A 16,435-nucleotide genomic window follows, 5' to 3' on the forward strand; every position below is an offset into this window, starting at 1 on the left:
GTATTATGGTTTGTAAGATTGACATTCCTTCTGATGACTGTGCAATACCCAACCGTAATAGTAGTTGGTAAAGGTTTAATTCGTGTAATCGCCATGAGCGGGCTCTCTATCTCAGAAGATACTATCTTGAGATAAGCCAGGACCATGTTTCAAAAAGGACTAGATGAACCCTTGAGTTAAGTCTTCTATTTAGGGCATACGATTAAGAATGGTATTAACCTGCTATCGTTGCTTTGACTGAAACTCTTCTGCAATTTTATCTACTTCATGTCATAAAAGTACGTCAGAGTTTGGAGTGTTCTTCATGAATTATGATTGGTGATTATGTTAACTCCTTAGAAGTATTCTATACGACATGTATGGACTCCGTATGGTTAGATATTAAGATTTCATGGAAAGTGAATGACGACAGTAGGTCAGTGGTGGACCATAGTAATGCAGCAATGATTCTACAAGTAATGAGCTAATTACAATCGTGAGAGTTGTATTGGAGTGGATGTTGAGACTGAGTACCACTAATCGGGTCATGGTAGTGTATAAGTTATCATTGATAGACTAATTAAGTAGAGTATCTACCTATTGAATATTTATTCCTTCTTATCAATAGAGAGTCGTATTACTATACGAGGAAGGTTGCGATGCAATCATAGAATTCTAGTAACGATGATATCTAGAATGAGATCCCAGATTCGATTTTCGATATCGAGGGAGTTTCAAAGGTGATTGTGTATAAGCTCAAGGAAGAGCATGGGTCCATAGAATGATGGACGGAATAGCAAAAATATTTAAGCATGCGAAATGCGATGCGATAATACTTGATGTTGATATATATACACATATGTTTTGTTCTCCTATGACAAACCTCTATAATTCAGAGGTAGGTTCCAAGTCAGATATTTTGTGGCAGTATATTTTTTTGTATATACAATTCTCTTCAGTTCGTTCTTTTCTCTTCTTTTCATTTCATGTAAGCTGAGAAGAACAACCCTTCCAGAAGGGGAGGTATTGCCGAATGACTATCTATCTGTGTGATAGAAGCCGAGTAGGATACCAGCTATTGTTTAATTGCTTGTCAAGTACTAATGGTTGGCCACCTTCTGTACTAACTATGCAATATAACAAGTGTTCATGATCATAGTGATCTCTCAATAAATTCTTTTACTTCTATATGAAGGACCAAGCTTTCGAAGATGGAAGCAGCTAAAGGAAGTAGTATCAGTACGGTGGTATTCCAATCCTAACACATTCGTGATACTAAGGTTGACGAGGTTATTAAAAGGTTATAGAACGCTAACGAGCAAAAGTATAACCAGTATAATATTAGGAACGGAAGGTAGTAGCGATTACGAACTGGAAAAGAATGGGTATTGAGAAGCAAAAGCTCTAATGCTAAAAGCTATAATGAGAGTCTGTGCAATAGACTTGAAAGAAATTTGAATGATCACTTAACACGGATTGAGTTTTCTTACGACAATAGATCATATGTCATTATCGAGATGTCGCCTTATGAGATCCTTGAGGGAAGACAATGTCGATCTCCCTTATGTTAGGATGAAGTTGTAGAGCGCAAGATGCTCGAACCCGCAGTAGTCCAAAGGACCAGGGATATAATAGATCTAATCAGAGGACGGCTGGGAGTAGCCCAAGATGGACATAAGAAGTATGCTAATTTGACAATGAAAGGACAAAGAGTATGAAGGAGGGAACCTTGTATTGTTAAGAGTATTCCCTTAAAAAGAATTGATGAGGGTTGGAAAGAAAGGAAAGTTTAAGTCCACAAATTATTGGATCCTTGGATATATTAAGACATATTGGGAAGTTAGCCTATGAGCTAGCCCTACCCCCGAACCTGTAGCAAGTTCATAATGTGTTCCACGTATCAATATTAAGAAAGTGTAATTTGGATGCCAGATAAATAGGGGCATACGAGCGCATAGACATGCAACCCGACGTAACCTATATGGAGCAACCAGGAAGGGTTATAGAGTGAAAAGGAACAAGTGCTTAGGAGAAGGGTTATCAAACTAGGCAGAGTTTGGTGGTAGGACCACAATGTGGGAAAATTTACTCGAGAGTTAGAAAGTGCAATGCTAAGAAAGTATCCCTATTCATTTTCTATCTGATTCCGGGACGGAATCCTTTTAAGAAGGGGAGACTGTAATAACCCCAATTTTTGGAATTTTTGAAACCCTTATGAATAGTGATTTTGCTGATTATGCTGAATAAGAAAACTTTTCGTACCACACTATGTAGGGGCTCTTTTATTGATCTTCTGGGATATTATTAGTACTCTATATGATAAATAAGTGTATGTAAAGATCGTCAAAATCCAAATTCGAACACTTTATTTTTTCCCGAAAATCTACCAGATACAGAAAGAATTGAGTATAAGGTAACAAAATAAAAAGGATTTAAATTCAAGGATTATAAGAGAGGATCATGAAAGGAATATAATGTATTGAGAAAGGTTAAAGAAACCTAAGTAATAAGATCCCGGGTATGATCCCTCAAATGATAAACGAAAACGAAAGTTAAGCGAACCGTATAACAGATCAGTGGTCATTAGGCAAGCAATTAGGAGTTAATCAAGGAGGTTAGGGATGATGATGTCATCAAACCAACAAGGTGTGGACAAGTGGAAGCATTATGACATGTGCAAGATGACATAAGCATGACAAGGGGTTTTATTTTGTTGGTTGATTTTGGGCCATGTAAAATTTACCATGGTAAAAAGCTAAAACATTTTCCAAGGCAAAAAGGAGAAGCAACCAAGGAAATATCATAAAACACAAAAATTAGAAGTTGACTTTCCCATTTCAAGAAGAAAGCTCTCGGCTAAAACAAACCCAGCAACTTGAAACTGCCATATCTCCTTCAATACTCACTCAAATGTTGTGTTCTATAGCTCGTTGGAAAGGTATTGAGATTTACTACAACTCTTGTTCACAAGTCTCTTCCAAATAAGCATGGTAAGACTCTCATTTTTACAGTTCTTTAAATCGGACTTTTAGAAACTTCAAAGCCTAACTTTGTGTTCTTGATTTCTTTGGAAAGATCAAGCTTGTAGGAGGCTCCCTAAGGCTTCCTAGCAACTTAACATCTCCCAAGGAAGGTATAAATCTTCACACCCTTTAGTAATAAGTTTGAATGTTGAAGTTTGGAGATGGTTTGGATGGATGAGTAGTAATTTGAATGATAAGCATGATTCGAGCTTAATTGTTAAGTAGTTTAGTTGAATTTGGAGATGTTATAATATATGATTAGATTGAGATCCTTGAGCTTATTATGACTGAAATCAGTAGCATTGATGTGTATCTTGAGTTTTTGTTGATTGGTAGTTGGATTGATATGATGTGGAATGGTAAAAATTTGGGAAATCGCGTAAACATAGCCGTCGTAATGTCCGATTTACTTTAGACTGCTTTTGTTCATAACATTAGGACCCAAGAACTCCCTGCTAGGTTTTGACCATTGCAATTTTTAGATAGTTCATGTTACGAGCTTCGTTTTGATATGTGGTTCGTTTGATTCCGATGTACGGTTTAGGAGAAACGGCCGTTTTAAGTAACGACATTTTGCGAACGAACTATTACCCCTCGCCTTATTTTGAAACATATGTTAATGACCTAAAAGGGCTAATTGGAGTATGAAACATTTATGTAAAGTGTATTAGGCAGTTGGTAATACACTCGCAAAAGAATCGCCTTAAAACCCTTAATGGTTAATTTATTAAAAATGGTGGAGCCGAGGATACTCGAGCGACTTAAGTAAATCGTTAAGCGCGAAAGCGAACGTTAGGACTCTAAATGGTTAAAGTCTAGTTTCTTAAGCGACCGGGGTTTAATTCCGACTTATGTTGTTGTTCATAGGTTATCGGACCCATTCTAAGCTTAAGCCTATCCGGGAGCACTCAGGTAAGTTTATAACCCGTTATACTGTTGTTGTGATGTATATATGTATATGCATTATCTTGTGATAAGTGCATTATTGTTATTAGCAAATCTTGCGATATATTGGAGCATGTTGATATGATATATATGCATGCCTGTTTTGTAATCTTGATATCTAATTGTTTATTCAATTGCTTATAAGTTGCATAATACCTATGCTAGAGATAAGCAGTAATTGCGTATACCCTTAGTATAGGGGACCCGAAGGTGAACATTTTTCTAAACAGGGAGTCGGTGTTCCCGAGTATAATATATGTATATTTTTATATATATATAAATAGTTTTCAAAACTATTAATCGAATAAGGTTTATTCGATAACTTTATTTATTTCATGAATATTATTTTGAATATTCATTCGAGGACTTAAAACTCCGTTTATTTTATTGAATGAATATTATTTTGAATATTCATTCGAGGACTTAAGACTCCGTTTATTTTATTTAATGAATATTATTTTGAATATTCATTTGAGGACTTATGACTCCGCTTATTTATTAAATAATATTCTTTATTTTATTAAAGAATAATATTTCGATAATCAAACTTATTTTCGATTATTCAAATAAAGATAGTACTTTCGTATAAGTATATCTTTGGTTATTTAATACTCATTTCAAGTATAAGTTTTACAACATCTACTTCAATTATTTTTATAAAGATTATTCTTTCTGGGAATATTATTTAAATAATAATATTCAGATATTTTCTAATATATTGGGACTGATTTATTTTGTTAAATCAGCATCACTCCAAACCTTCTTAAAAATGTTTTGCGAGTTGAATTATTGGAAGAGATTGTGAAGGAATTTGAAGCTTAAACTCATGGAATAGCTATATCTATGCATAAGGAGTACTAGATAATTATCTTACCAATTAAGGAAGCTTGGAACTTGAACTTTGAAAATTTTCTTCTTGAAAATGGGGAAAAGCCGAGAGCAAGCTTGGAGGAAAGAGAGATTTTTGTGTTTGTGATTTGTTTAGCTTAGCTTGGTTGGTTTTGTTTTGATTTTTGGTTAATTACCTTATTAACATTATATTTGTGTGGTTATAAACCAACCACACCTCCTCCTTCCCTATGTCATGCTTGCATCACCTTATTGTGTCATCATCTCTTAATTGCCCACTTCTCATTGGTTGGATGACCTCATCATCCCTAACCTCCTTGATTAACTCCTAATTGTTTGCCTAATGACCGTTGATCTGTTATACGGTTCGCTTAACTTTCGTTCTCGTTTCTCGTTTGAGAGATCATACCCGGGATCTTATTACTTGGGTTTCCTTAACCTTTCTCCATACATTATATTCCTTTTATGATCCTCTCTTATAATCCTTTTATTTAAATCCTTTTTATCTGTTACCTTATACTCAATTCTTTCCGTATCTAGTGGATTTCCGGGAAAAATCAAAGTGTTCGGAATTGGATTCTGACGATCTTTACATGCACTTATATACCACATAGAGTACTAATAAAATCTCAGAATATCCATAACATAACCCCTACATAGTGTGGCATGAAAAGTTTTCTTATTCAGCATAATCAGCAAAACACTATTCATAAGGGTTTCAAAAATTCCAAAAATCGGGGTATTATATATATTGTTAAGTTGGGGCGTGACAGGTTTTGGTATCAGAGCTAAGGTTTAGAGTCCCTGGACAGCCCAAATAGGTTATAGGATATATTTATAAGTTATAGGATATTATGCGAGAGAGTAGGTTAAGCGAATTTATTATTAATACTCCTCTTATATATATCTATGTATTGTTTGTCAGCAAAGGGCGCATTCCTCATCATCTGAGCCGACTGACACCATTGCTTTCTCCGTGTATGCTGAGTTGAGGCGCGAGTTCGACATGCTTCAGGGCAAGTACGATCGACTGTTAGACCGATTGAAGAACGTGTATCCGGACAGCAGAAACTATGAGGAAAAGCCTAAGAAGCAGATGACTGCGAGACTTGAGACTTTGGTTCAGTACGTCAACACTAAGCTTAATGAGATGCCGTCATACCGAGACCGTACCAGCCAGTATATCATCCAGATGGTTGCGGATGAGCTCCAGAGTATTGTGAAGACGCTTCGAGAGGATAAGACTACCAGACCCCGTCTAACGGAGTGGAGCCTTAGTTCTTTCCATTGTCTACCTTTCATGTTGTTGTATTGTTGGACCTTGTAGAATTCCCTGTTGATTTCCTTTAATTAAGCATGTTGTCCTTAGATTCAGACTTTATTTTAATCTTGATGTACCTTGACCTTAAAATTTCAATTATTATGCACTATCATTCTATTTACTTTCAATTGTTTTTTTTCGCCTTTATATGCATCACCCTTATTGTTTAATTTGAAACCTGACCTCATATGTGAACAGAATGTCATGTGACACCCTACCCTCGAATTATCTTATTGTTCATACCTGTTTTGATATATTTTTTATTTCAGGATCATGCCACCCAAAAAGAAGAACCCAACAACCACATCTACCACATATCTTAATATTCTTCGATTACTGGAAACCTTATAACAACAAACAAATGATATAGCTCAACAACAAAGAACTCTTCAACAACAATTTGAAATCCAAGATAACCGAGAACCAAACCAACCACCTGATCCACCAGTACCACCTCGACAAATTGTTACTTTCAAAGCTTTTCAGAATGTGAACCCACCTGTATTTCATAATACCACTGATCCAGTAATAGCAAACACATGGATTAAAGAAATGGAAAGAGCTTTTGAATTGGTACAGTTAGGGAACGATCAGAAGATACCATATGCTACTTACTTCCTGAAGGGCGAAGTCATCTATTGGTGGGATTCAGTGAAAGCTATGGAGGTAAATCAGTAAGTTTTTTGGGAAAGGTTTGAGAAGTTATTTCTGAAAAAGTATTACCCTAGGTACATGCAGAATCAGAAGGAGCTTAAATTTCTTGAATTGAAGCAAGGGAGTATGACTGTATTGGAGTATGAGAAGAAGTTTACGGAACTGTCAAGGTTTGTGACAAAATATACCAACAGTGAGGAGGAAAAAGCAAAGAGATTCCAACAAGGATTAGAGTCTTGGATCAAAGATAGAGTGGCTATGTTTGAGCTTGATACTTTTGCAGGAGTAGTACAGAAAGCTACTCTGATTGAGAGTAATGGGATGCAGTCAAGAAAGGAAAGGGATAACAAGAAGAGGAAGGTTCCATTTTATAGATAAAAGTCTAAAGCTGGAAGCTCACAAGAAAGGAGTGTGAAAAGGATTGGATTCCACAAAGGCGGAAATTTTCAGAAGAAGGGAAATTTGAATAAAAGACAAGAATCAAAGGGGAACAACCAGGCAAGCCAAGGGTAAGTTGGAGAAAATAGATTTCAGAGATCAGAATGCAAACATTGTGGGAAAAGACACCCCAGAGTGTGTAATAAGCTGAACATGACATGTTATAGATATAACCAGAAGGGACATTTGGCTAACGAGTGTAAGATACCGAAGCCGAGAGTTACATGCTACAAGTGTGGAAAGACTGGACATATAGCTAGGGAGTGCAAGTCAATCAGACCAGTCAAAGCTTTGATGAACGTGGCAAGTACTAGTGCAAGCATGCCAGCTGAGGTATTGGAATTACCTCCACCACCTACAACAACTCCGCAAGAAACGGCAAGGAAATTCGATTTAAAAATGAAGGACGCTGTTCTGAATTCTGAGGTGATACCAGGTACACTTTTATTAAATAATGTCGAAGCTAAAGTATTGATTGATTCTGGAGCGACGAGATCTTTTATGTCAGAAAATTTTGTTGATAAACTTCAATGTGATTAAATGGCTATGAACGAGGTACTAAATGTGGTAATTGCGAATCAAGAGAAGGTTCCTGTGAGTCAATTATATCCTAAGTGTGAGATTGATATCTCGGGACATAAATTTTCAGCCGACTTAATACTTTTCAAGTTGGGGGAGTTTGATATAATCTTAGGCATGGATTGGTTAGGGAAGAATAACGCTCAGATAAATTGTAAGTCCAAGAAGGTGTACTTAAAGATGGAGAGTGGAGGGAAAGTGGTATTTAAAGGACAGAGGCAAGAGCGACTGTTTTTTACAATCGTCCATGCTAAGAAGATGCTTAGGAAAGGTTTCGAGTCATTCCTAGCTTATGTAGTAGATTCAGAAAGAGACAGCCTCAGCATAGAAGATATTCCCATAGTCAACGAATTTTCAGATGTTTTTCCAGACGAACTACCAGGTTTCCCACTAGATCGACAAATCGAGTTTGAGATCAACCTTGCTCCAGGAACAAAACCAGTTTTAAAGGCCCCATATAGGATGGCACCGGTAGAAATCAAAGAGTTGGTGAGCCAGCTACAGGAATTGTTGGACAAAGGAGTGATACGGCCAAGTACGTCACCATGGGGAGCACTTGTTCTATTCATAAAGAAGAAGAATGGAAGCTTGAGGTTATGTATAGACTATCGAGAATTGAATAAGATGACGATTAAGAACCGTTACCCGCTACCAAGAATAGATGATTTATTTGATCAGCTGAAAGGAGCTAAGTGTTTTTCCAAGATTAATTTAAGATCAGGATACCATCAATTGAAGATCAAAGAAGACGACATCCTGAAGACAACATTCAGCACGAGATACGGACATTATAAATTCTTAGTAATGCCTTTTGGGTTGACTAATGCTCCGGCAGCATTTGTGGATCTGATGAAACGGGTATTTAAAAAGTATTTGGACAAGTTTGTAGTGGTATTCATTGATGACATTCTTATCTATTCAAAGTCGGAAGAAGAACATATGCAGCATCTATGGATATTATTGGTGATACTCCGACAAGAGAAGTTTTATGCCAAGTTTTCTAAATGTGAGTTTTGGTTAAAGGAGGTTCAATTTTTGGGACATGTTATTGGAAATGAAGGAGTTAAAGTAGATCTGGTAAAGATTGAGGTGATTATGAGTTGGGAGAGGCCAAAGACACCTACGGAAGTTCGAAGTTTTATAGGATTGGCGGGATATTATAGAAGATTTGTTAAAGATTTCTCGAAAATCGCCACGCCATTGACTAAGTTGACTAGGAAGAATTAAAAGTTCGAATGGAATACATAATGTGAAGATAGCTTTCAAAAATTAAAGCAGAGGTTTGTTACAACTCCAGTGTTAGTATTACAAGACGATCGAGGAAACTTTGTGATTTTCAGTGATGCTTCACATAAAGGACTGGGCTATGTGCTAATGCAATACAATAAGGTGATTGCGTATGCGTCAAGACAATTAAAACCACATGAATTGCAGTATCCTACGCACGACTTGGAATTAGCAGCTATAGTATTTGCACTTAAGATTTGGAGACATTACCTTTACGGGGAAAAGTGTGAGATCTACACGGACCACAAGAGTTTAAAGTATATTTTCACTCAAAAGGAGCTCAACATGAGGCAAAGGAGATGGTTGGAATTGATTAAGGACTATGATTGTTCGATAAATTATCATCCGGGAAAGGCGAACGTGGTAGCCGATGCTTTGAGTAGGAAGGAAAGATGAATATGATAGCAATACCAAAGGAATTGTCTGAAGAAATTAAGAGATTTGAATTGGAACTTTGTGAATGTGGAATAGTTGAAGAGGTTTGTCGTACTATGACTTTTCAGCCAACATTATTGGGAAAGATAAAGAAATATCGGGAAGAAGTGATGAAGCAAGATAATAATCAGCTAACCGGAGAAGAGATTGGTACTCAAAGGGATGAGCAAGGTATATTAAGGTCCTCCTCAAGAATTTGGATTCCTTATGTACCTGAATTGAAGAATGAGATATTGCAAGAAGCCCACAATTCAAGATTTTCAATCCATCCGGGAAGCACCAAGATGTATCAAGACTTGAAGCAGAACTTTTGGTGGCCAAATATGAAGCGAGAAGTGGCATACTGGATTGCGAAGTGTTATACTTGTCAGAAAGTGAAGGCAGAACATCAAAGACCAAGCGGATTAATTCAGCCCCTAAATATTCCAGAATGGAAATGGGAAAACATTGCTATCGACTTTATAGTGGGATTACCACGAATGAAATCCGGACATGACGCTATATGGGTTATAGTTGATCGCCTTACGAAGTCGGCGCATTTTCTTCCAATTAATGAGAAGTCTTCATTGGACAGATTGGTCCATCTGTATGTGCGTGAAATTGTATTAAGACATGGCGTGCCCGTATCGGTAGTTTCAGACAGAGATCCCTGATTTAACTCGAGATTCTGGAAGCAATTTCAAGAAAGTCTTGGCACGAAGTTAAACATGAGTACGGCGTATCATCCGCAGACTGATGGTCAAAGCGAAAGGACAATTCAAATGATCAAAGACATGTTGCGCAATTGTGCAATTGATTTTGCAAGAAGTTGGGACGACCACCTGCCATTAGTAGAATTCCCTTATAACAACAGCTATCACTCCAGTATTGGCATGCCACCATATGAAGCTTTATACGGACGGAAATGCAGATCCAAACTAGTTGGGATGAAGTGGGAGAAGGAAAGATTCTAGGCCCAGAATTGGTACAACAACTGCATGAGACAATTAAATTAATTTAGAAGAGGTTACTTACTGTAAAAGATAGGCAAAGAAAGTATGCGGATCCAGCGCGTAAGGATGTCAGGTTCCAAGTGGGTGAAGCCGTTTTGCTGAAAGTATCACCAAGGAAATGATTGTTTAGATTTGGCAAGAAAGGGAAGTTAGATGTTACAACCGGTATTTTCATGTAATATTATTTGTGGATTTGGTATAATATTAAAGCCGAATGAAATATATTTAATGATTGTACGTTTGTGTGAGTGAAAATTTCTGCATTATAAATTTTCTTTATGTAGTATATGATTTTTCAAAGCAAGAGTTTATTTAATTTCTTTATTTTTGATTTATAAGGAATATTCTAAGCCTTGGAAAAATTTTCTTTTAAAAGGTATTTTGTTCATAAATTTTGAAAATGATTTTATAAAGTCTCTAAAAATCCAAGTTATTTTATGGTATAAATTTTATAATTTTTGAACTTGTATTTTATTTTATAAAAATAAATCATTATAAATTTTAGTTGTCATATTTAGCAAATTACAAGAAAGCCCTTGCATGCAAACCACCCTCTCATTATTTTCAAGGATAAATAGGACAATTCCAACCCCACTAACTCTTATTTTTCCAGCCAATTTCCTTCTTCACCCTTGCATGCAAAATGAACCAAGTATAAGTGGAGGGATAGTCTTGTCAATTCTCCTTTCCACTCAAATTTTGTCAAATCAAATACAATAAAATAAGCAAAGTGTCATGATCATTTTCATACTCCACCCACACCTCACTCTCTCCTCCCTCCCTTCTCCCTCCTCTCGGCCCTCCTTCCCCCCTCACTCTCGGCTTTTAGCCGAGAACCACCCCTCCCCATTTTTCTTCATTCCTCAACCAAGCTTCTACTCTTTATACAAGTAAATGTTATTTCCCATACCATGATCATTCATATTTCAAAGAGTTTTGAATAGAAAGTTTAAGTTTTGAAGTTGCATGTTAAGATTCTAGTTGAAACTCAAAGTACAACCTTGATTCTTGTGAGTTTAGGGTTGTTTTTAAGAGGACTACAAGGAATGGAGAAGTGCCAAGTCTTGAGAGGGAAACTCTTGATGATTAAATGGCCATTCCCATCCATTTCATTCAGCCATGACCATATGGGAGCCGAATGAATGGTCCTTAAGACTATTCTTGTTGCTTAAATCAATTTTTGCATGATTATGTGATAATGACTTGAATTTTGTGGTGAAAATTTGATAAAACTCTTTGCATGCTAAGTGATCATCTAGATATAGCTTATGCTAGGCTTGCATGTCAATTTTATGATAGAATATATGTAGAAAATGTGTTGTTTTGGTTTGCAAAACCCGAAGACATGCATGTATGTGGATTTCTCTTAGAATGTTGTGAGATTTTGATCATTTGGAAAGATTTTATTAGTGAGCCTTAATTTCAGTTGGAATAATGTGTTAATATTGATTTATGCTTCTTGTTGCATGGTAATAATTCATGGTTATCTTTTATAAAAATGCATATCTTTTTGTTTCAAAAGCATGAAGATTTGTGATTTGTGAAGTGTAGTTTCTTTTGTTTTGCCATAATTGTACCTTAGGTAAGGATGATCTCACCCAAGGTTATTTTAAGAATAAGGGAGTTAGTTCAGTAGATTACCATATTTAAGTCTTGGTTTGAGTATTGGGATTTTGGTAGTTGAGTTTGTCAAGTCAAAACCTTGGAGAAAGGAGAGTTATAGTTTCTGCAGAAAATCAGTTTAGAACCCTGAGGTTTAGAGTGAGTTTTGATCATGTCATTGATGTGCACTTTGAGGCCCAAGCTACCAGAAGTTAGTATTGGGAGTATATAAAAGGTTTTAGGTGTTGGTTGGAGGTTTGCATGTCATTTGGTTAGGTGCACAAGTAGAATAACAAAATATGTCCAGTAGGGGACATTTTTGTTGCAACTTAGAGATAGGGAGATTTGACCATGTCATGGATAGGCCCTCATTAGGCCCTGTTGGGCCTTAATTAGAGGGAGTGTCAGAGAAGTTTTTCCAACCATAGTTCATAGGATATGAGTTAGAAACATGTGTCACAAGTTAATTCAAGTCAGGGCGTTTTCTGCCCAGAAAAACAGGGGAACCTTGGACTTTTAGCTTAGGCCCAAGAAGGCCCAAGCCAGGCCCTTGAGCCACATCAAGTTTTTGAGATGCCATTAGGTCAGGAGAGTCTTGTGTAAAAGTTTTGAAGGAAAAATTGTAGTTTAAGAGTGTCTAATGCACTCAAGAAACCATAGTTGTCATTCTGAAATTTGCACCAGTGAGCACTTTCACTTATAATATAGTTTTAGAACATTTAAAAGTGAGTATTAGGTTGACCACCATAGTTGTAAGATAGTATAAGGTCAGTAGAGAAAAAGGCACAAGTGAGGGTCAATAGGTTTTGGATAGTTTAGGAAAGGCACATCGAGTTAGGAAGCCAAAATTAGAAGACCTTGTCTAGTTTAGCGACCAAGTGACTTAAGTTGTGAGTCAAGATCATCCAAGCCTAGTGTTGCATTATGGTATATATATAGTGTTATTGGTATTAATATATGATATGTGATTATTTATGTAGGATCTCGAGACGAGGGAAAACTTGCCATAAAGGTCGAGTGAAGCTCCAGTTGCTCCTACCAGTCAGACCAGACCAGCCTTTCTCAAGGCAAGTGATTCAACTTGACCTTCGTATCTACTACTAATAATTCATACATTGCTACAACTATCCCTGTCATTTGATATATTAAATCAAGCGTATCTTACGTTTATCTTTGAATCGTATAGAAATGCCATGAACCCTCGAGTACGTATTGCAAGTAGTTCAAAAGTCTTATTCATGATAGTATACTAAACTAATTTGAATGCCATGATAAAGGAAAGGGTAGTTACCACTCTTAGTTGATTCTCTTGATTAACATGTTGATGATTCCTAAGTATTGATATCTCATCCTGATACTTGAACCCATATAGAACCTTACCTTGATACCTGAAACCCAGATATTTATCAAAGTTGTCCCTAATTGATTGATACCACTCTTTCTTATCCTAAAGCTTGTCAATTCTGATATATCCTGAGCTAAAAATCATTTCTTCATACCTTAACACCCTTAGTATTCATGAAGCTTACATCCTTGAAGATCCAGCACTTGAACCTTGATGAGAAACCATTGCTTTAAGCCCAATTTGGCATTTCCCTTCATGATATCCAATAGCCTCCCTAAATTCCCTTGTCCAAACTTTGATATATGAAAACCATTCAGTTACTTTAATAGAGTATAGTTTTGTGAATCGTGGCCCTGAGATTTAGTACCATATTTCCCGTGTTTTGAGTTGATCTATAATCCCTTGATAAAAATGTTTACTATAAAAAGAGATTTTGTCTTAATTCGGCATCAGCTGTTTTTTCTTTTGAAATGAATAAAATGTGGGTTTTCAATCCCAAAGGGGGATAAATGTTTTCTTTGAATGGTGGATCTGGACTGAGACACGAGTCCTTTCCACACTTATATTAGGCTTAAAAGTTGCCTAGGGATTCCCATTAATGTTTTATAACCCAGCGAGGTTCGGGATTACTTCGCGGCTGATCACCGTCTGTAATCCGTAGCGTCCTAAAATGATTTTGATTAAGACATGATTTTTTTGAAATTTGTTTTGATACAAGTAAAAATGATGCCATTACCCAATGTTTTATCTCTCGTTATCTCAGATTATTTCTTCCCATTGACATTCTTTAATTTATATCTCGATTTATGTTTTGTATCGTACTGTTAGCACTTGTTGAGCATTTGGCTCACTTCTTGTTTTACCCTGATATTATAGCTAGCAGCTATGGTTAGATTCAAGCAGACTGCCCGTAAGACCTGTGATGCTGATGCTTATGTTCGAGCTCAGGTAGAATAAGTAATAATAGTTTATGTGAGGATTCGGTATTTAAAATCAGATGTAATATTTGGTAGTGTTGGGCTGTTCCAAACCCTAAACTGTAAGATCTTGGAGTTGGTTGTGTATTCTTCTTTTAAAAATGTTTTAATAGTTATATTTAATTTGCTGTTTAAGTTGGGGGCGTGACAGGTTTTGGTATCAGAGCTACGGTTTAGAGTCCCTGGACAGCCCAGATAGGTTATAGGATATGTGTGTAGGTTATAGATAATATGCGAGAGAGTAGGATAAGTATATTTATTATTAATACTCCTCTTATTGGTTGTCAGCAAAGGGCGCATTCCTCGTCATCCTCTGGGTCAGACGACACTATTGCTTTCACAGTGTATGCTGAGTTGAGGCGCGAGTTCGACATGCTTCAGGGCAAGTACGACCGACTGATAGACCGACTGAAGAACGTGTATCCGGACAGCCGAAACTACGAAGGGAAGCCCAAGGAGCAAATGACTGCGAGACTTGAGACCTTGGTTCAGTACGTCAATACTAAGCTTGAGGAGATGCCAGCGCACCAGGACTGCACCAGCCAGTATGTCATTTAGATGGTGGCGGATGAGCTCCAGAGCATTATGAAGATGCTTCGAGAGGAAAAGACTACCAAACCCCGTTCAGATGGAGTGGAGCCTTAGTTCTTTCCATTTACCTTTCATATTGTTGTACTATCAAACTCTGTGGAATCCCCAGTTGTTTGTGTTATTTCCTTTAAATAAGCCTGTTATTCCTATAATCAGACCTTGTCCTAATCCTATGTATTGTGACCTTTAAAATTTCAATAATTATGTGCTATTGTTCCATTTGCTCTCAACTGTTATTTTACATTTTTATCATCATATCTGCTTAATTTGGAAACTTGACCCCATATGTAAATGAGAATGCCATGCGATACCCTCGAATCATTTTATCATTCATATCTGTTTTGACACAACTCTTATTTCAGGATCATGCCTCCCAAAAAGAAGAACCCAATAATCACATCCACCACAGACCCAAACATTCTTCGATTACTGGAAACCTTGCAACAGCAGACCAATGCTATAGCTCAACAACAACTAACTCTTCAACAACGAATTGAAAACCAAGATAATCGTGAGCCACACCAACCACCTGAACCACCAGTACCACCTAGACAAATTGTCACTTTCAAGGCTTTTTAGAATATGAATCCACCTGCATTTCATGATACCACTGATCCAGTGATAGCTAACACATAGATCAAGGAGATGGAAAGGGCTTTTGAGTTGGTACAGTTAGGAGACGATCAGAAGACGCCGTATGCTACTTACTTCTTGAAGGGAGAAGTCATCTATTGGTGGGAATCAGTAAAAGCTATGGAAGTCACTCAGCAGGTTTCTTGGGAGAGATTTAAGAAGTTATTTCTGGACAAGTATTACCCTAAGTACATGCAGAATCAGATGGAGCTTAAATTTCTTAAGTTAAAGCTAGGGAACATGACTATATTGGAGTATGAGAAGAAGTTCACTGAGTTGTCAAGGTTTGTGACGAAGTATACCAGCACTGAGGAGGAAAAAGCAAAGAAATTTCAGCAAGGATTGGAGCCTTGGATCAGAGATAGAGGAGAGGGATAACAAGAAGAGAAAGGTTCCATTTTATGGAAAAAAGTCTGAAGTGGGAAGTTCACAAGATCGAAATGTAAAGACGATCAGATTCCAGAAGGGCGGAAATTTTCAAAAGAAAGGAAATTTGGGTAAAAGGCAAGAATCGAAGGGGAACAATCAGGCAAGCCAAGGGCAAGTTGGAGAAAACAGGTTCCAGAGGCCAGAATGCAAGCACTGCGGAAGAAGGCACCCCGGAGTGTGTAATAAGATGAGCATGACATGTTATAGGTGCAATCAGAAGGGACATTTGGCAAATGAGTGCAAGATGCCGAAGCCAAGAGTTACTGTTACAAGTGTGGGAAGACTAGACACATAGTTAGGGAGTGCAAGGCAACCGGACCAGTCAAAGCTTTAATGAACATGGCAAGTACCAGTGC

The sequence above is a fragment of the Apium graveolens genome, chromosome 11, assembly GCF_009905375.1.
Source record: "Apium graveolens cultivar Ventura chromosome 11, ASM990537v1, whole genome shotgun sequence".
In the NCBI taxonomy this organism is placed as follows: domain Eukaryota; kingdom Viridiplantae; phylum Streptophyta; class Magnoliopsida; order Apiales; family Apiaceae; genus Apium; species Apium graveolens.